General features: G+C 39.0%; 1 protein-coding gene across 1 annotated transcript in view; it reads right to left on the bottom strand.

The window, feature by feature from the left end:
- FRMD3 (FERM domain containing 3) overlaps window positions 1-22,345 on the bottom strand; it is a 139,701-nt gene that overhangs the window by 78,137 nt on the left and 39,219 nt on the right. The gene's annotated exons all lie outside the window — the stretch shown is intronic.

Here is a 22,345-nt window from a genome sequence, read left to right on the forward strand (position 1 = left end):
AAATTTAAGACAAAATTGCATAGTGACATTTCAGAACATAGGTAGTAGGAAAAAAATCAAACAAAAGCATGAAATTCAAGTCACATATTGTTTTAAGACAGAATATGTACTAAGTAGAACTGGGCACAACAGCTGTTAGATGACTCAGATCACAAATAGATAGTGAGATCAAAATAGATCTTACTAGCAACAATGCCTAAGTGTAATCCATTTTTAAAACACTATCAACAAGGAAAACAGACTATTCATACTTTCATTTGACAGAAGGTGTTACCAGAAGAATAGTCAATAAATCTACTAATTTTTGTAGGTTCACATTTTAATCCATTCACTTAACAAGTCCTTTGCTTCTTCCACTTAAGCAATCACACTAGAGTTCTTGAGGCATGTGATCAAAGGCTAGAACATGCACTGTGTTTTTCTACCAAAAACCAAATCTCCCTTCCTAAAATCAAGGGCTGCCCTGATTTTCCTGCTTGAAAGACAGATAATAGAAACCAACCAAACAAAGAGAGCAAACAAACAAAAGCCTTCAGGCTAAATTCATGCTCCAGGAATCCATAAACCCTCCACAAATAAAGAAGCTGGTTAACAACACTAACCTCTGATTAGTATGCACTTCCATTACTGTGCTGTTCGAATAGCCAGCTTTTAAATCCCACCTGATCACCAGATATTAGGAAAGAGTCTATTTTGATAAAAGTAAATAAATTGATACATAAATTGATACCTCTCAGAAGAAATAGTTTTAAATAATTCTCTATTATGCTTTTCAACTACCTAAAATCTGAAAAATTTCAGCTAATTCATACATAAAGAGAAATATTTGATGTAGCATAGAGTAACTTAAGTCAGAATTTATAATAGCATGGCAAAAAAAAAGAAAAAAAGATGAGGAATACTTGTTTATTTTGTTTTCTACAGATAGCATCCACAGACATTTTCTAAATTTCTTCTAACAATGTCCCAGTTTCTCTTGCTTTAGCAATCCAATGATCTGTCTTCTCCTGCACTCTTTGATATACTTATCATAGTATAAAAGCATGTATTAAATTCAAAGCTTAGTCTCATTTGCAAAAGAATACAGATAAATTAAATTAGGAACTGCCAGTCATCCACAACAGAGCACAAGAATGGATTTGGGTCATGGAATAATGAATATAAAGTTTTGTCGAAACTTTAGACAGTTACTATATAGCTTTCCAATTAAATGAACCGCTTCCTTTCTAAAGTGCCATCTCAACAAACTACTTCGCAGCAATTCAGACGCAAAAAATATTTTTATGTTACAGTTCAGCACTTAAACGCCAGAACATGACAAAAACGGCATCGTTAAGAAAAACATTATTTGAAACACCACTCAACAACATCAGCAACAGATGACAGAAATCTGAGAGCAAAAGTAAGTCCGATTTCTAAAAGCTTCCAGGCTCTGGCAATTATACTGTGTTCTTGTCCAGCAATCATCAAGTGTTCTCAAACAGAGATGAAGAATTGAAGCAGAAACAACAGCCACAGAAGTATGTGAACAGGAGAGCCAAAATGTCCTAGACTGAAATCAACACCTTGTATTCAATGACAGAATGAGAAGTTTAAAACAAGGCACTTTTTTTTTTTTTTTTTTGAGAGGCCATTCAAATGCAACATCCAGTTATTTCAACTGTGATGTATTTTCCTTCAGATTTCAGTAACTCCCCCTTTATTAAAATGTTTTTATAAATGGCCTTTAACCAATGTCGAGTAAGCCTGTCCAAGCCCTTTCACACAAAAAGGCTTTTGGAGATTCCTGTAAAGAATTAAAGGAACGACTACCTGACATATTTAGAAAAATACAAGACTGATACACTTTTTTAAGGCCATACTTGAATATCTGACCTTATTACTACCAAAAACCCACAACAAACCCCTACACATGTGCAATAGGAAAACTGCCATGTAAATAACAGAAAAACCGAACACAAACAAGGTCAACTTACAAACACCTGTGAAAATCTATTTATGCTGGATCAGGAGTTTTGTTTTGTATTGAAAAAAAGTAATCAAAACAAAGCTCCTCCCCTTCGACATGCCATGGTCATATATAAGTGCCTCCAGTGACTGACTCGCAGGATTACCCTGCCTGCTTTTTCCTTCTCGCTTCTAAGAGCCAGGTAAGACACTACAAAAATGCATTTTCATTCCCCAAAACTATTATTAGGATTTCCATTTCTGCAACTCTGCAAATTTATGACCAAGTAACCCACTTCCTTGGTATCTTCTTTATTATGTAAAAACTAATCCAGACAAAGACCTTAGCAGCTCTTGGGCAGTTTCAATTGAATAAATACCAATCTAGTGCTTTTTTTTTTTTTTTTTTTTTTTTTTTTGGTTAATTCCTAGTTTCTGTGTGCAGTTTAATAAACAAAGGAGAATTTCTCCTGTCCTCCCAATTTAATCCTTCCCAACAATATAAAGCAAGTCTGCAAAAGGGTCATTATTTGTTCTACAATTATGAAGGCCAGAAAAAAAGCAGGAAAATCTTTTATAGATGTTTGGGATTCTATAGTCAATGAAAGGACTTCTCAATTTGCATTTGTTTCACAGTGAAATTCTGAGTCTGTTTACTTGAATGCTGTCACTGGGAAAAGCCAGATGACAACCAGATTAAACACAACACTTCTGCTGTTATCTAACCACTGAAGTCCTGCCAGCTGTGCTGTTTTCAGTCAGGAAGCCGCTAATATTGCTAAGAAGCACTGAACAGTTATAAACACCGCATTTATTTGTACAGGGGATTTCAATCCCCATCGCACAAGGGTTTTTACACATGTGAACGGTTCCAGTGACTGTGTGTGTCAAGTTACTCACATAGTCAGAGATGCAGTGGCAAGATTAATGTAACTCCACTCTAGAAAAAGTAAATTGAAATCACAATAAAAACAGCATTTCTGTTCAGATAAATGGAAAGTCCAGGCTCTCAGGCAAGGCAGGAATAACACCCAGTTTCGCATTCTTGTTTTAGTTAGGACATGATATATTTTAAAATGTCACTGACCTAAAAAGTTAAACATAATACTTGAATTCAGTAACAAACATCATACCACCACAAAATGAAAGCAGATCTGGAAAAGAGACAAAACAAGTCACTCATGAGGCAGAAACTCAACTCTAAAGGCAGTTTTTCATAACATTAATTGACAACTGAACTAGCAAAATAATACAATGACAAAAATATCAAAAATGTGGCAAGATTTACAGAGCTAAACTGCTTCCTCAAGAGGCACCTCTCACGTTTCCAACTCCTGTCTGGACAGAGTATGAGCCTTCCCCAGCCACAAAACCATATTTCTTCTGGGCTTCTCACAAGAGAAATACCTTGAATCCCAGCAGGAACAGATCTTCCACCTTGCTGCCAATTACTCGACAGTTCAGTATCAGAGCCTGCTCTTGTGCACAGAAACGTGACTGCAAAGGAAGATCTGGGAACAACTCTGGGTTCGTTTGTGTGTTGGGACAGCTGTCAGTGTGTCTGCTTGCATTTCCAGTGGCATGGCAATAAAGCTCACTAAATGGCACCATCAGACTGGGCCACGGGCTATGAGAACAGGTTTAAAAATCAACCCCATGGAGCTGAATAGAGAGGTTGCAGGGCAGAGAAAAGGAAGCCATTGACTGAGTTTTCCAGTATTTTCTAATAAATTTTTGAAGCCCTGCCCTGAGGACAAAATCAAGCAAAATATTAGGATGCAACAACTGAAGGCAGTGAGGTGGAAAGGGCTGAGCTCGGATCTGGCAATTGCCAGCTCTTAATCTTGACTCACTTCAGAGCTCTGGGCAAATTTCTTACGGCTCTTAGGATTTATGAATTCACTGAGATTACAAATGACAGTAACTGCTCACAAGATAGATACACTGACAACGTCTTTCTTTTATTGTTGTGCCCTTTGAAATAGTGATAAGAATATTTTTCTATAAAAATTTTGCAAGAATGGGATATCACATAATGCCTTGAAAATACAAAAAGCAATTACAACTGTGCCTATTGTTGTTAATTAATGAAAATGTTATAACCTATCAGTAGGATTTCCTTCCTGCTCATAATCAGCACTTTCCAATAGTTTAAATTACTCGAAGGTATATTAGAAACCCATTCTTTAGTATTTAATTGAAGAATTTTGGCAGTAGTAAGAAGTGCCAGCTGTAATTATTATTTTCTATTAAATTTGAAAATTAAAAAACATGCTTCTGGATGATCAAAACCTAACTGGAATGAGCACATTATTCTAGAAGCGAAGTATCTGTAACAAACTTTTTTTTCCTTTACAATGAAGAAATAATTGCCTATCTATAAAACTGAAACAAGGAAGGTGAAAGAAATCAATGTATTTGTTATTTAATTAAAAAAAGAAAACCTCCATACAAAATTACATTACAATAAGACAGTTGCTATTTACTCAGCAAAAGAGTACTCTTCTATACGCTATCTTGCATGAATGACCTCTTGCAAATGCCATACTTAATTCTGCATGTTTAAACATCTACTTGTAATTCATTTTAATGACTGCTGACATAAGAATGGATGAAAGGATGATTTCTTTTTTTCATCTGCGGCTATTAATAAATTTGCTTATGTATATATTTACTATAAAAATTTCACTATGCAACATTATGGAATTAGCTTTTGTAAACAAATTTTACTTGCAGGTCTTTCTGAACACCTCAATTGCTGAGCAATCTTCTAATACAGCACAAAAATTAAAGAACATGCCCTCACTAGAAAAGTTTTTAGAAATTTTTGTATAGTTGAAACTGAAAACTAGCACTGTACTACACTGTGGGAAATCTAGTTGCAAGCCCAACCATACACAGATGTCACTGGAGTGGAGCTGACTGGCCTTCACAGACAAGATGCAGGGGCTCAGGAAAGCCAAAAAACTACAGGCATGAATACAGGGAGATACTCCCCAAACGAGGAGAGCAACAATCCAGCTCAACGTGATAATGCACAAAAACACCTTACTATATGAAAGCCTACTAGGGCAAGAAAGATCCTTGCCCTTATTTATCTCCTCATTTCCTGAATAAAAGTCATGAAAGATGCATCTAATTCCTAATAAGCCTAACAAGACAGGCAATCAGATTATGTGTTTTCCTCAGTCACAGGGTTTTCAGCAGCACATTTTAACCCAGACCTTCCCAGTAGTTTTTACTGAAGAGAGGCACAGTGATGCGACAATATCAACTTACTCAAAACCAAGAGAAGTAATCTTTAGATTCAAATGATCGACTTATTTTACCTTCATTTGAAGCAGCAAAGACTTTCAGGAAAAAGAAAGATGTGAACAAACATCAAAAAAAAAAAAAAAATGAAAGCATTGGAGTCCTGCCCTTTTTACTTCTTATGGAATTTAACAGTCACCAGTGATACCCCAAAATATATCATATCTGACATGTAAGCTACAGTATACAAGAGCACTCTATCTTCAATGTGAGAAGCTGATCTTTATTTACAGATTACACAAGCATGGAAGAGGAAATACTTAGCCCAAGGCTCTGACTTCAACTGGCACCTGGTAACTGTGGCCTCTGGATAGGCACTATGCGGCCAAGAACGGCAGACTTTTATGCTTTTATCTTTCCCAGAGTTAGGTGATAAAGTTGTATATCTCCCCAAGGATAACTGAAATGATGAGCTTAAAGGGAAGCTGCAGTGTGGTTACTCCAAAATGCAATAGCTCAAGAAACGAATTTCATGAGTTATTTGGGAAGGAAAAAAAAACCAAACAAAAAACAGCACAGTTTTACCCTTACAAACCACCTGATGGACTTACCTTAGCAGAAAGGCCAGAAATGAACAACAGAAACAACATATGATAATTTTCTACTTATAATGAGTATTACCCCATTTTTAGAACTAATTTGATAAATCAAATTGGGTCCTTAAGAGCATCATTTATAGGAAGGATATCACTGTCTTCAAACTCAAATTCCTAAGCCCTTAATTATCAGTTTAGCCCCAAGTGCTATATTTTAATTTATACAATTATATAAAAAAATCCTTTCCTGCTCTTTCCTTTGGTTAAGAAATATACAAGCACATCTGAAAGATAAGAAGAAAAAAGTAAGAGGAGTATAATTCAAGGTTGTATGTGTGAATGCAGCTGTGGAAGCTTTAACAGTTTTAAAGGAAATAGCATGGATAAATCTCCACTACACTGAAAATTTACCCTGCAATGTATGCTGTAGTGAGCTCAAAAATACATTTGTCAAAAATGGTTTTTCCAGCATGCTAGCTCAGCTGGGAAACAAGGAGGGGTCATTTAAGGTTATTTATTTTATTTTAGTCTTGCATTAATGATTTGCAGCAGTCAGACAGCTTTGTCCGGACAACAGCATTATTTTTGCCCTCTACGGAACTAAAGGCTATGTAGGACAATACTGGTCAAATAATAAAAGATGAAGGGGGAAAAAGAAACAACTATGCCACAGAAATATTCCATGGTGTCAGTCTGTGCAATGAAAACTATCATTGCATAATTATATGGGAAAGGAAGACTCCATTCTACTGATTGTACAGTAAAATATGGACAGCAGGAGCAAACACAGATAACAGAAGAGATAACATGCTTTCACACAATCAGCTGTCAAGCCCAGTGCTCTTCAGCCAGTAAATTACTCTGACCCAGGAGTAAATTATAAATGATAAAAGGAAGTATTTATAATTCACATACTGCAGTTCTCAAAAGTCGCTGCCACTCAGGCAGGCACTGAATAAACCGCAAATGCAATATTGTCTTACAGGGTTCATCATCACTTTCTATCCCTCTGTGCATGGGCGATACTCGGCCATTTAGATTTTATGTCCCTGAAGTGCCGGCCTCGGAAAAGGCTTGCAGCATTAATTGCTCACTTCTGGTAACAGCTTCCATTAGTGCAGTATTCATGATGCTATCTGAGGCCGCATTGATTTCTTAAAAGGAACTGAGTGCTTATGTCAACAAGTCTTCCTACTATTTTATTTAATTTCCAGCATTGTTCTACACAGCTAAGTCTGTTTTCTCTCTCACTCTTGCATGTTCAACATTAAAACTAACTTGGAAGATACAGCTAGTGCATCCCAACATACATACTAATATGCCAGGTCTAGCAAAACAGATGAGAGATTTCAAAGAGTTTAAGTCCTACCTACATAGCAATCCAAAAGCCAAATGAGGGTTTTGACAAAATTACCTGCTGTCCCCAAGTGCGGGCAAGCCTCCTTTTTGCCCTGTCCAGCACTTAAATCTCCTTGGTGGGTTTAGTAGCCCAAGGAAATGAGGCCTCCCATGTATTCTCTTCCACATACAGTTCTTTAACTGTATCTTTTCTAAGGGAGTTGCAGCACTGTGCACTTTTAATACAAAAAGACAAAGAGTGAGGAGGAAAACAAAAATACCAAAATTTTCACATTTCCAACTAAACAAGACACTTCTTCGAGCACAGACAGAGGAGAGAACCAGAACAGGATGGCCGAGCTGGATTAAGCTGCTCGTAGAAAAATAGCCAAAAATAGCCCAGATACCCAAACTGGTGATTGGCAAGTATGTCTCCTGCAACAGTATTTCAGGTCTCAGCTGAACGTCCCTAAATCACACGCTGGTGTGGGACATGCAGGAACAGCCACACGGCTGGGCAGAGAAGAAGCGGCGATATGCAGCTGCGGTAGGGAAGGGCAAGTCTGAACACCAGGTCAGCAAGGTCTAGTGGAACTGCTGTTGCAGTGGGCAGGTACTGGCTGCCCTCACGAACCCCGCCACCAGCGTTTTGCCTGTCTCCCTTTCCACACCAGGTTGGGGGTCCACCCAGGTGGTACTTCTCTCCCCAGGGAGCTACAGCATGCATGTTCACATGCATAACGCAGCCTCTGTGTGTGCTAGGTGGGAGGGAAGGAGAAAGAAAAGGAGAGTCACAGAATATAATGCCTAGAGAGAGAAGGGAAAGATGCTGGGTTAATCCCAATTGAAAAGCTATTAAAGTGATGCATGGGGCTAAGAGCTTACATAAAGAACAGAATATATCACTAGATAATGATGGATCAAATTCCCGTAATACGTGGATTAATCCAGAGTCACAAGCTCAGCTCTGTTGTCAGTGGCCTGATAACACCAACCATGAAACACTGCATCTCCTGAATTGCTGCAAATCAGAGAAAATGGCTTCTGGCAGATAAGACCTTCAGTCATGGTGATAAACTCAACAGCTCCTGGTGATCTATCTAAAAGCGTAAGTAATTCACTAATCTTGTGTGATAAGGACCTAGATAAAAAACTTTTAGCTGGCTGAGAAAGTCTCACCATGCATTTGAAGTATCTGACAGCCACATCACATAATCATATCATAGGCTTCATAGCATACTTGTAAAAATATCCAAGAATATTTTATGCACTGGAATAGAGCAAGGATGTGCAAGTATCTCTGTCACCATTTGGTGATTTAGAATCCATCAACACACTTTTTCTTTCAAATATTCATCTTGCTCACCTGTCCAAGGTAAACATTTCAAGTTTTGGAAAATATAGTCACAGTCTTTATTAATACTGCACTATGTTTTCTCACTTTTCCCATGTGGTTTGTAACTTCTTAAGGCTTAGAATCATAGAATAGAATCACAGAACCAGTAAGGTTGGAAGGGACCTCTGGAGATCATCTAGTCCAACCCCCCTGCTCAAGAAGGGTCACGTGGAGCATGTTAGACAGCGCTGCATCCAGGTGGGCCTTGAAGATCTCCACAGAAGGAGACTCCACAACCTCTCTGGGCAACCTATGGCAGTGCTCTGTCACTCTCACAGTAAAGAAGCTCCCCCTCACGTTCAGGCAGAACTTCCTGTGCTTCAATTTCTGCCCGTTGCCTCTTGTCCTGTTACACGGGACAACTGAAAAGAGTTTGTCCCCGTCCGCTTGACACCCTCCCTTCAGGTACTCATACACATTGATCAGATCCCCCCTCAGTCTTCTCTTCCCCAGGCTGAAGAGGCCCAGCTCTCGCAGCCGTTCCTCATGGGGCAGGTGCTCCAGCCCTCTGATCATCTTCATAGCCCTACACTGGACACTCTCCAGTATCTCCATGATTCATTTTTGAATCCATGATTCATTACCTTGATTCATTTTTGCCACAAAGTTTTTTTTACCACTTTACAGTCCTCAAGTATCAGGTAAGCTGAGAGAAAATTTTATTATGAAAAGTTATTTCAAAACAAACAATAAATACATGTGTATAAGTATATTAATAGATATATGTGTATAAGTATATATTCCTAGAAGAAATGATTATCCAAAAAAAGCTTGTTGTGAAGGAAAACAAACAACATTAAATTTCTAAGACTGTACATTCACATAATCACAGAATAGGTAACAGGAAGGGACTACTGGAGATCATCTAGTCCAACCTACCTGCTCAAGCAGGGTCACCTAGAGCATGTTAAACAAGATCCTAATGCACCCCAGGAGACCATTGGCATTCTTGGCCACAAGGACACATTGCTGGCTCTTGGTCAACTTGTTGCCCACCAGCAGTCCCAGGTCCTTCTCTGCAGAGCTGCTTTGCAGGAGGTCAGCCCCCAGCCTGTAATGGGACATAGGGTTATTCCTCCCTAGGTGCAACACTCTGCACTTGCCCTTGTTGAACCTCAGGAGGTTCCTCTCCGCCCAGCTCTCCAGCCTGTCCAGGTCTCTCTGAATGGCAGCACAGCCCTCTGGTGTATCAGCCACTCCTGCCAGCTTGGTAGCATCAGTAAACTTGCTGAGGAGGCACTCTGTCTCCTGATCCAGGTCATTGATGAAAAAGTTGAAGAGGATGGGACCCAGTACTGATCCTTGGGGGACATCACTACCTCCAGGCCTTCAACTAGACTCCGCACCACTGATGACAACCCTTTGAGCTCTGCCTTTCAGCCAGTTCTCAATCCACCTCTCAGTCCACTCATCTAATTCACACTTCCTGAGCCTACCTCTGAGGATGTTCTGAGAGACAGTTTCAAAAGCCTTACTGAAGCCAAGGTACACAACGTCTACTGCTCCATCTGCTTGGAGATGACATCCAGAGTGAGCTGTTCCATCACCTTGCCAGGGATGGAGGTGAGGCTGACTGGCCTATAGTTGCCTGGGTCCTCCTTCTTGCCCTTTCTGAAGACTGGAGTGACACTGCTTTCTTCCAGTCCTCAGGCTCCGCTCCAGTTCTCCAGGACCTTTCAAAGATGATGGAGAGCAGCCTAGTAACATCATCTGCCAGCTCCCTCAGTACCCGTGGGTGCATCCTATCAGGACCCATGGATTTTTAAAAGTCAAGTTTGCCTGCCCAGAAGGTCTCTAATCCAATTCTCCTCAACCAAAGGAAAGTCTTCCTTTCTCCAGACTTTCTCCCTTGTCTCCAGGCTCTGGGAGTCTTGAGGACTGCTCTTAGCAGTGAAGACTGAAGCAAAGAAGGCATTCAGTAACTCTGCCTTCTCTGTGTCCCTGTCACCAGGGCCCCCACCCCATTCAATAGCAGGCCCACATTTTCCCCAGTCCTCCTCCTGCTGCTGATGTATTTGAAGAAGCTCTTCCTGTTGTCCTTGACATCTCTGTCAAGACTTAATTCCAAATGGGCCTTAGCCTTCCTCATCACATCCCTACATACTCTGATCATGTTCTTATAATCCTCCCAAGTAGCCTGTCCCCTTTTCCACATTCTATGTACTTTCTTATTCTGTTGGAGTTTTGCAAGGAGCTCCTTGCTCACCCATGCAGGTCTCCTGCCCCTTTTGTGTACTTCTTACTCATAGGGATGCGCCGCTCTTGAGCTTGGAGGAAGTGATGCTTGAATATTAGCCAGCTCTCCTGAACCCTCCTTCCTTCTAGGGCCTTAACCCATGAGATTCCTCCAAGTAGGTCTCTGAAGAGCCCAAAGTCCACTCTCCTGAAGCCCAGGGTTGCAATCCTGCATATTGCCTTACTTCTTTCCTGCAGGATCCTGAACTCCACCATCTCATGGTCACTGCAGCCAAGGCTGCCCTCAACCTTCATGTCTCCAGCCAGTCCTTCTTTGTTGGTTAGGACAAGGTCCAGCAGGACACCCTTGCTCATAGGCTTCTCCACCACCTGTGTCAAGAAGTTATCATCACTGCTCTGCAGGAGCCTCCTGGACTGTTTGTGCCTTGCTGTGTAGTCCTTCCAACAGATGTCAGGGTGGTTGAAGTCCCCCACAAGAACCAGGGCCTATGATCATAAGGCTACTTCCGGCTGTCCCTAGAAAGCCTCATCGACTTCCTCTTCCTGATCAGATGGCCTGCAGTAGACACCCACACAGTGTCCTCCGTGTTTGATTTTCACCCATAAGCTCTTGACTAGCTCCTCTTCTATCTCCAGGCAGAGCTCGATGCATTCCAGTTGCTCTCTCATATGAAGAGGAACTCCACCACCTCGCCTTCCTGGCCTGTTTTTCCTGAAAAGCACATAGCCATCCATGACAGCATTCTAGTCATGCGAGCTATCCCACCATTGCTATCCCTCTGTAATTGCAATGAAATCATGGTCCTGTGACCGCACACAGATCTCCAGCTCCTCCTGTTTATTCCCCATGCTGTGTGCATTGGCATACAGGCATTCCATCTTTAGAAAAATAAATTTAATGCTGGATTAGCAATGCTGGAGGAAGAAGTCCTCCAAGAAGTGGACAAAGTGCCCATCCCAATGCTCTCCAGAAGTATTTAATAAAATTCACCAGCTGGAATCAAAGAAGGCTCTGTGCCAATCGAGCTTCTGTCTCCACGTCAAAAACAAGTTTCCAGTTTGTAAACACTATAGTAGGGGGGTTGGACAGAAGTTGCTATATAGGACTGCTATCAAATAGAAGTTTCATTTTTGATACAGTCAGAACATAAATTCCTCTAGCATTTGTAATCATTGCTTCACAAAACTACAACTATGGGAAATATTTTTTGATTCTTTTGAGAAGAATTAGACATAATCCAGGTTAAAATAAATTCAAAAAGAATTTTTGTTTTAAAGTACCACCACAAAAGACAAAATAAAACATTTAAACAATAGCTGGCAAAAAACAGAAGGATTCTACAGGCTTGTTCTATTAACTGTCATTGCAAAAAGACAGTTAGTAACGTAATACACTTTACACGACCTGTAATAAATTAGTTGTTTGCCCTTTACTAGATTTCAATTTTCTCCTTTACTCTGTCAGATGCGTCTCCACATTTCTGTTCTGTGTCCAGACTTCCTGTTTCCATTAACTCAGCAGAATAATAGAAAGATCAAAGACAAGCTAGCCTATCTTTTTACTGTTTCAGTAATTGTTCTGTTTTTCAAAATCTTCAAGTGATGGTACACTATTAAAATGCATCTTTTTTGACTGTGTTGGGAACTCACGACATTTGATTCTCCATAGCAATAGTTAGTCTTACGTTTCTTGTAAGATCTCCAGATTCTAAGTAAATTCCAGGGTGTTAGAGAAATTTCTTTTATCTAATAACTTAGAAGCTAAAGCCCCACACTACATACCAAATGATATCTCATAGCATGGCTACTCTTTCCTTACCACAAGCACTGATCCCACAGAAACACTGTGTAGGTCCCATTCAAGATACAATTTGGTATCTTTGATATTTCTATGATTTTAGGTCCCTGCTGAAGCCAAAGACAACACTAACAGTACAGGTTGACCGATGTGTTCCACAGTAGATGCTATTTAGCAAAAACATCAGCATCACTCAGGATAAAAACTCTCCACTGTATATGATATTGAGGATCTTTATTCACTGACCAGTTTCCCTAAGCTATCCAAGCAGCTTATGACAAATGAACACATGCAGAGGAAAACGTATTAAAATGAGAAAAGAAAAAGGAAGATATAAAAGAGGATTGTCTGTATTTATTTTAATATGGGTGGTTGTAGATTAGACAGCAATATAGTGAAAATTATAAATCATATACAACTAGGAAGGGCATGGTTCTCACATGCAAGTCTCTTTAGATAATTCAAAGTTCCAAAGTGGTAAGTATCTTATTTAGAGGTATATAAACAAAACAGTAAAGCTTTAGAAAGAAAAATTTCCTTCCATTTCTCACAAAGGTGATTGGGAGGGGGAAGAAGGAGGTTTGTCAAAAATTCTACCATACTCTAACATCCATAAATATATTGTACGTCTGGTTTCTAAGTCATCAGTTGCAGCAGAAAGCCATCTATTTGTATTTCCCTCCTATTTAGAGTAAAAGCAGAGCCACAACATATGTCTGCAAGAAAACTGAGCAATTTGACAAACGAGTGAACGATTTCAAGTATTGTCTCAAGTTAAAAAGCAAAGGAAGGCTTCTTTCCTGCTCTTCCCCACTCAAAGTTATTAAATATTTATGCTGAATCTCTTGTAATTTGGGAGCAGACTAAGACTACATTTTTCCTTCTCTTTACCTAGATTAACTATGGCTGCTACAGGTTTATGTAAAAAAAAAAATCTCTGAAGAAAGAGCTAGAGCCAGCGCAGTGCTGACGTGCAGATTTTAACAAGCAGAGCTCTGACAGCTTTATACCTGCTACTCCAAAACTGCCTACAAAACCTCAGGATGCAATTACTATATAATGATCTTCCCTTTCAAAAATGTAAAAGTTATATAAATGAGCAAATGACACCAAAGACAAAAGTATACTTTTTTCTTACAGCATATATCAACTTTTTAAAAAAATTTCTGTTTCTGTCTGACACAGGAAGGAGAAAGGGAGCTTCAGGAAATAAAGTGACAAACAACCAAGCATGGAAATAGGAAGAGAGAAAGTGGGACTTTCAGCACCCTTGTGCTTTTCATGAAGTAGAAACAGCCCTTATCCCTGGGCTCTGAGCACAAACATGAGCAGTAAGCAGAAGGAAGGCAGAAAAGCAGGGAAGAGTTGACTGGCAAGTGCACTTCTGTCAGTAAATTAAACTCATCAGTTTTCATAGATTCTCCAAAGAGCCTTAGCAGGGAGGATCAGAAACCTTTCAAGACTGGACTCACAAATCATCTGAAAAAGTACCTTGGTTAAGCACAAAGGTATTCAAGACATGGGAGACCCAGACAACCAGCATGCAGTGTTTTAGGTAAGACAAAAGATCTTTTTTTTTTTTCTCCAGGAGTTTAAGCTTTACCATTGGAGGTAGGCCCAAACCCAGCCTTTCTGTAATCCCCTCCTTTATACAAAATAATGGATGACCAGGCGCAGGACTGACAAGATGAACAGCCAATACCCTGCAGCTTTGCCTTTGCCGCCTTCTCACTACAGAGAATGAAAAATTGAAGGTGAATAAACTTCAGCGTGGGAACTCTAAGCATTTGACTGAAATGTACACTGTATCATAAGTGAAGTACAAGAGCAGGCACAAGTAGTTAGTAATGCACAAATGTCAGAAAGAAGTGAACTGCTGAAGGACACAGTTTCATGATGTCACTGAAAAGTTTCAGTAATTAACTATCAATATTTATTTCACATATGACTACCTATGTAAGTAGTGACCTTGCTTGCATGTGTAACTGCAGTACATACTCATTGGTATCTGTCTTGGAGTGCAATAGATTTTAATTTTGAAAATATTCTTGAACTTTAAGATCCTGTAAGAATAATGGCTTGTAGATCAAAAATGTTGAATACCATCATGTGCTTACAATGTGTTCTCCATTCAGCTGATAAAACGCCCTTATGTGGGCTATAATACATCTTTGACCAATCTCTCACACATAATTCTTTTATGCATACATATACATACATATACATACATTTTTTATAAATAAATACAGAAGAAAGATGTCAAGGAAAAGAAATCAAAGGATTTTAAAATCAGGAGACCATTAGATCATCTTGACTGTCTGCATGATTTGGAACATGTAATTTCATCCAGCTTCATATTACCCAATTTGATCCTTTGTCAAGCCCAACAATTACATCTACCTACAGCATATCTTTAACCAAAGCAGTCAATCTTGATTTAAAACCTTCAAAAAGACATGGAAAATCTGCAGATTTTGCTGTTGGCTTATTCTACTGTATTAGAAATTTTAAGAATCAAACTTGGAAACGTCAGTTAAACCGTCAGCATAGCACCTACACATACTATAATTCTCTGTATACATTTTAACTGAAAATACTGAAATATATATGTACATCTCTCTCTCTAACAATCTCCTTTCATCAAACAGATCTAAAGAAGGACCATGATTTTTTGACAGGACTCAAAAACTGTTATTTTTTTAAAAAATGCTGTCATATTTGATAATATCCATTTTATCATAAACCAGAACACTTTCTCAAATTTTGAGCATAATGATTCCTGAAAGTTTTGAAAATATAGTATCATCTTTATCCTACGTAGTCCCTAAAACAGCTATGAGCAGTCAAATTCAAGCATCCTATTAGATAAAACTTTTTCAGACCAGCCAGACCTAAATCTATGTAAATAGATTTGAATTTATTTCAAATTTCTACCTTGTTTTTCCAGCATCAACTTTTAAAACACTGAAATAAAGCTTGTTCCAAGGGCTTAAGATCTTTTGAAAAGGTGTAAAGTTCAAATAACCTTCTTCAAAAAAGTATGAACAGAACAACAAAGCATTCAAACATCAGGAAAATCCCATATACTAATCAGCTCAATTACTGAATTTATGCTGAAAGGAGTTAACTTGTTCTATACACAGGTAAGAGTTACTGACTTGCAGTTTCTTATAATTGCACTCAAAGCCACTGGATACTTTGCAACTTGTGCAAAGCTATACTCAAGATGAGACCACTCTCCTAAGTACAGTGAGTTTTCAGCTCCTTGCTCCAGTAGTGACTTGGCCCTATGGATTTTGGGCATTCCCCCTGGCCCAAAACACACCCCACTGACTTTCAGCAAGCCTGAGCTGTAACACTGTGATGCTGCAGAACCTACTGTCCTTCAACAGAAACACGCTCCAATAGCTGTTTGGAGCGTGGACGTGGAACTAGCACTGAGGAAGAGACAAGGTACACAGATACCCTTTTTATACTGGCCTTAGAAACACCCATTTCTAAAGAGCTGGTAACAGACTGGCGAAACAGAAAGCAGGTGGACACTCTGCCCTTGGAGGACAGCCTGGTTCCCTCTAGGGCTCAGAGGGAGCAGATGTTGGACCCCGACTGGGTGATGGTCTCGCTTCCCTTTTGGCTCACTGTGGCACATCTTCTACTGTTACTGTGCATCAGGAGAAAAAGAAGTGCAGGTCTTCTCTCCTGGCAGAAAGAGCAGTCAGAGCAAAATCCTATGAGCCACATGCCTAATACTTAAGCTGAATTTTTATTTGCAAAGTTCCCTAAAAAAGCTCAGCTAAGAAAGAAACAATACAGAAAACAGATTCTGACCACAGCAGCGTGGAAATTCCACCCACTTTACTACGTGTACCCATTTTAGGCTTCTCATTTGTTTTAACTAGAATGTCCCACTTAATTTCACCTATCCTTATCTGCTACTCTATGAATTCTGTGGAAGAATTTCAAAATAACTGGAAAACTACAACATAAAGTTTTTGCCACTTGTGAAAACGTTACCAGATGACTACATTGTACATATCAACAAGGCTCAAGTAGATTAAAAAATGTGTGTAACTTTTTCAGTTTCTTTCTCCAATCATCAAAAGAAAAATCACTGACACAGCAAAACAAGTGATACAACAGGAGCAAGTCTCAAACTCTAAACTGCACAAGTGGGCGCAATCATTCTATTCTTGTTTACAACAACATCTATCTGCTGTCATATATCACATGGTGTTAGGAAAATACCTGCAGACTGAAGCTGACAGCTTGCATTATTGCCTTAAAATTGTTGTGGTATTTGATCTATTCCTGAAAGTTTCAGCTGCCCTAGAATTGAACAGGAAACTGGTTAGTCTTTTTTTTAAAAAAAAAAAAAAAAAAAAAAGAGCGTGAACCCTAAACTCAGAAAAAAACCCAAACAACCAGCAGGTAAATAAAGAGGCAGACTGCATTTTGTAAATCCAGTATGCTTCCCCTAAGCAAATCTTACAATTTAGGGGGTGATTTTTGTATACTTGCTATTGGCCGTACTGGAAAAGAATAGTAAATAAGCTGTATCACATGCAGCACATCTACTAGTACAATCAAAATTGTATCAATTAAACAATCAACCATCGACAGATCCTGCTAGGAGGGCGTAAATTAGATAAAAAGGTGTTTTTTTTCCTCTGAACGTTAAATCACGTTAAGGATGAAGATTCTACTTTCCTAATGCAATACTCTTCTGTCTAGACTGTGAGAAAACTAAACATTTAAACTTCATTTGCACTACAGATTTCAAATTCTTTTGAAAAAATGAATAAATTTATTTCAGCATTCTATCTGAAGTGTGCTACATTTTATTTAATGACTTCATGGCATCAAACAATGAAATATCAACACTCAAAAAACTGATCTAAAAGAAATCTTTCCTGTTTAAATGCTACATTAAGTGTATAAATAGTTTTTAGACTTATAATCTAGGACAAACATTTGGTAATCTTTTCCATTTTGTAAGTTCAGTGATGAGCTTAGCAACAAACTGCCTACATTTAATAAAGTACATTCAGCCCTTCCACTTTCTTTCCCATAATTTTTTTTGTTGACGTGCAAAAAAACAAAACAAAAAACACTATATTCCATTCCCTGATGTTTTAAATCCTGTTTCGGAACAGTGAGGAACAAAAGCTTTCCAAATCCTTTCTATTATGTTCTTCCTTCACTGAACACTCTAAAATACAGCAAGAAAAACGTCTGAATGCTTAGTGATATTATGCAGCTCAATACTCAGCAAGTATCAAGCAGCTTTAATGGATCATCAATGCATTCCATCTTTTGGTGCATTAACACCTGCATTAGCATTTCAATTATGACAATAGTCATACTCCAGACTAACCCGAACAAAGAATCAGTCCCTGTGCAAAGAAGCAGAAGGCAAATTCTTACTAACTTTTCATCTTAATAAGAGATGTAATGATAGTCTCCTGGCCATGAAAAAATAATGGGTATTATATAGCCTAACTCTTCTGGAAAGAAACTGCATTGATAATGGATCAGGGAACCGATCTACTTACAAGAACATCTCAAGGTTGCTGGGTACAATCATAAAAAACATCTAAATATTCAAGTTACATATATGTTTTCTTTTTAAGAGCAAATTTACTCATAAAAAGACAAAAAAAGCCAAGAGCTGTGCAGCACAGAACACTAGAGTATATCTTCTCTCAGCAGCATAAACTACTGTAAGCACACCAGCTCCTTCCTCTCCAGCACTGGCTTCTCACGCAGTATCAAAGCAACTGCAAGGTCTTATTCCTTCCATTAGTCACGGTCCAAGATATCCTAAAGATCACATAAAGGAACTATTGACATTTTTATCCTCCAGCCAGTCATTTGGGTAACAGCCCAGTACACAGAGATGGTTGTATTGCCAGGACTCTTATTATTCAAGGTAACAGAAAGCAGAACATCACAGAGATAGAAAAATTACAGGGGCACTATGGGAAGCATACAAGAACGGGTTCAGCTTGTGCTTGATGTAGTTTATCAAGACTGGTTCTACACTAAGCTTTACCAGTAATATAGACGAGAGCAAGGATCACTCTCAAATACTTACTCTTAACTTACTGAGGATGTTTCATGCCTCAAGTGTACAACAGTAAGAGTGGTAGAAAAATCAGCATAGAAGGACATATTATTACCGCCTTGCTAATGCTAGCTTCTTCTGGGTGAAGGGAGCATCTGAGTAGAGGTGAATGAATATTTCTGTCACTTGTTGTAGTCCATGCCCCTCTCCATCCAGAAAACATTCAGAATATACAAATCTTTGCTCGTTACTTGCCCCCTCCCCCCCCCCCCCCGGAAAGTTTATTAAACTATTGTAATTGAGTAAATAATTTAGTCAAACATATTTTTGAATTGCGCTTTAAGAATATTAGCTCAAATACTGATTTTGGACAATGCCTCCTGCAAAAGATAGTATTTTTAAAAGCATCAGGGACCTAACTCTAAAAATCTTGATGTTTTTATTTAAAAAATTTAGAGTTTAATCCTGCAAAGAGTCAAATGACCCCATAACTTCACATTTTAATGAAGACTGAATAAATTCACAGCTTGAATACTCAGTATTTTTCAATTTCAAGCAAGTCTCAGCTTACAGCGTAAGATGCTATTTACACACCAAAAAGGACTACTTCATGCTAAATTTATGAGGCTGAAACTTGCACACAACTCCTAAACCTTAACAAAGATTTCAGTGCTTACATTCTGAGCATCTTGTCTAGGTCTCAATAACATTAAAGGTATATGTGAGCAAGCCAAGGTCACCTTTCCTTTGTTCGTCCTTGTATGAACATGCTTACCTACTTTCTTTAAATTCATCTTTACTCTGTTTTCAGCTTGTTAACATTGCAAAATGCATCAGTGCAAACCATGCAAACTTCTGAGGGTTTGAAAGACTTGAATGTATCACAGTAGTATCACATGTACGTATCACAATGTATATATGCATTCTCAGGAACAAGTGTAAAAGGGATCAGATACAGATTTGCAGAGAGGAAGATGTGGGCCCAGGGCATGCTTTCCTCTCTTAAAATGCCCTGTCCACTTGCATGTCCTCAACGCGGGTTAGAGAAACCAGAAAAATCGCCAGCAGCCACAAGTTTGTGCAGCAACCCATAGGCATCCATGAAAAAGTGCAAATATACACTACTTCTTTTACTGGTGAGTAAGAAGCATGTTACATTGCATGAATCTGGAAGTACAGCGCTTGCAAGGTCCTGAGATAACTCATGGGAACCTACCAGCTGATTGTGGCAAGATACCTTCACCCAGTCCAGCATGAGCCTTTGAAAAGGCTCATTATAGTCCCAAAAGGAAGACAGAAAAAAAAGGCTTGTCCCAAGTATCAGCTGGTGCAGTTATGGGAAATTACTTCAGTGTTGTTCAGCAGAAGGAAAGAACTGGAATAGGAACAAGAGGAGTAACATCTTCAAGGCAAATGGGTTTCTGAAGTTCATCATTCAATGATTGTGGCCTCAGCTCTCCATTTCCCTTTCATGTAAACCAAATATATCTGTGTATTAATTTCATTAATTATGTTTAACTTCAAAATTAATAGTTTTCTGCAGATGAAAAATCTAATTTATTTCTTCTGCTTTTATGCTCATTACTTCAAATGCAAGCTGACCAGTAAGCTGCATAAATCTTAAATATTTTAGAAGTAGTAAGGCTTGAAATTTTCTTTGAAATCCTCTAAGGAACTGAGTAACACAACTGATCTCTATTTTGCCCAATCCTTATGCTTTTTAATCTTTCTTTCCAGGAAATGCCAGTCTTTCCCCTTTATGTTTTAGCACATCTAATACTACTAAGCTTTAAATGAAAAAGTGCATATTATAAAACAAATCAGCCTGCAAGAACGTAATATTGATTTTCATTATTAAAAAAGGAAAAAAATGGAAAAAAAATCCTCTTTGCAGTTAGTACTTTAATAAATTTAACTAATATCTCCAGGGATGGAGACTCCTCAACCCCCCTGGACAACCTGCTGTAATGCAATCAGACAATCCAGGATTTAGGACCATGCTTTCCTCTGGCACACAAAGTTCAAGCAACTTGGACAACAAGTTGACTATGAGCCAACAATGTGCACTTTTGGCCAAGAAAGCAAATGGTGTCCTGGGGTGCATCAGAAAGACTGCTGCCAGCAGGTCGAGGGAGGTGATCCTGCCCCTCTACTCAGCCCTGGGGAGGCCACATCTCAAGTACTGCGTCCAGTTCTGGGCTCCCCAGTACAAGAGAGACATGGAGCTACTGCAGAGAGTCCAGCGTAGGGCTGCAAAGATGATCCGAGGGCTGGAGCACCTGCCCTATGAGGAACGGCTGCGAGAGCTGGGCCTCTTCAGCCTGGGGAAGAGAAGACTGGGGAGGCGATCTCATAAATGTGTACAAGTACCTGAAGGGAGGGTGTCAAGGGGACGGGGACAAACTCTTTTCAGTGGTACCATGCGAAAAGACTAGAAGCAACAGGCACAAACTGAACCACAGGAAGTTCCACCTGAATATGAGGAGGAATTTCTTTACTGTGAGGGTCACAGAGCACTGGAACAGGTTGACCAGAGAGGTGGTGGAGTCTCTTTCTCTGGAGGAGAAGCCTGCCTGGACGCAATGCTGTCTATTATGCTCTAGGTGACCCTGCTTGAACAGGGGGGTTGGACTAGATGATCTCCGGAGGTCCCTTCCAACCTTACCCATTCTGTGATTCTGTAAGTCAGTTTTGTATGAATGATGTATGTAGCAGGTGATGTAATGAAGTGCTTTCCCAATTCAAAGAACCTTTTGGCCATTACTGCAGCCATGTCTTCCATATACCTCCTTTCTAAAAGGAATCTTCCTACAGCTTCATGCAGTCCAGTGATCCAGTTATCACTGCTTTTTCCTCATTTCTCCTCTGCATGTCCTTGCATAAAGAGTTAACACAGTAACACAGCTCATGGCAATTACAGACCTTGCTTTTACCTCAGAAATGGATCACCGTTTGTTTCACTGAGGACCTACTATAAATAACTTTAAGAACAAAATAAAGCAAAATAAAAAAAATCAAACAAATAAAAATTGATTTCTGATATTAAAAAAGTGCCAGGAAAATTGCAAGAAAAAGCAAGCAAACCAAAAGCACACTAGCATGCGGTGGACACTAGATTTACTTGGCTAGTCTGTGATTTACTTTCAAAGATCTATTTTATAGCAGAAATGACCACTTGGCAGAGGAAAGAGAATTAAGCCTGTTAATAACACCAAGCACATCCTTCTCATATGTTCACTGAACCATAACAGCAAGATTTTCTTCTCCGAGGTTTCCCTGCTACCACTTCAGGTAAAGCTTACAATGGACAGCAATGCTGCCAGCATGGCCCTTTCTGTATTTTCACACTTTATTGTTACAGAGACACAGAACACTCATGACTTGACAGCACTTGTACTTACCAAAGAATAGAAAAATTTACTTATAGTATTCACTTACAAGAGTAGGTGGGAAATCCTTGTTCATTTTATATGTATCAACAAACTTCACAGTTTTTACAGATCACAGTGCTACTGAAAGGAAGATATTAAATAAAGTTTGATAAAAAGATCTGAAAGAATATGACACAAAACTACACATGTAAAATGAACCACAGGTGTTTTGAGTTCTAGAAACTCATACTGAACTCATATTCAAAGTGAATATAAAAAAAAAAAGCAAAATGCATTAGTAGTGGTGCTAAAAAGAAAGCCTGCTGTAATCCTTCTCTTAAATTGCTCACTTGTCACAGTGGTCAATATTTTCAGTGCAGTCTTTTT

This window comes from Rhea pennata, chromosome Z (genome assembly GCF_028389875.1).
Source record: "Rhea pennata isolate bPtePen1 chromosome Z, bPtePen1.pri, whole genome shotgun sequence".
In the NCBI taxonomy this organism is placed as follows: Eukaryota; Metazoa; Chordata; class Aves; order Rheiformes; family Rheidae; genus Rhea; species Rhea pennata.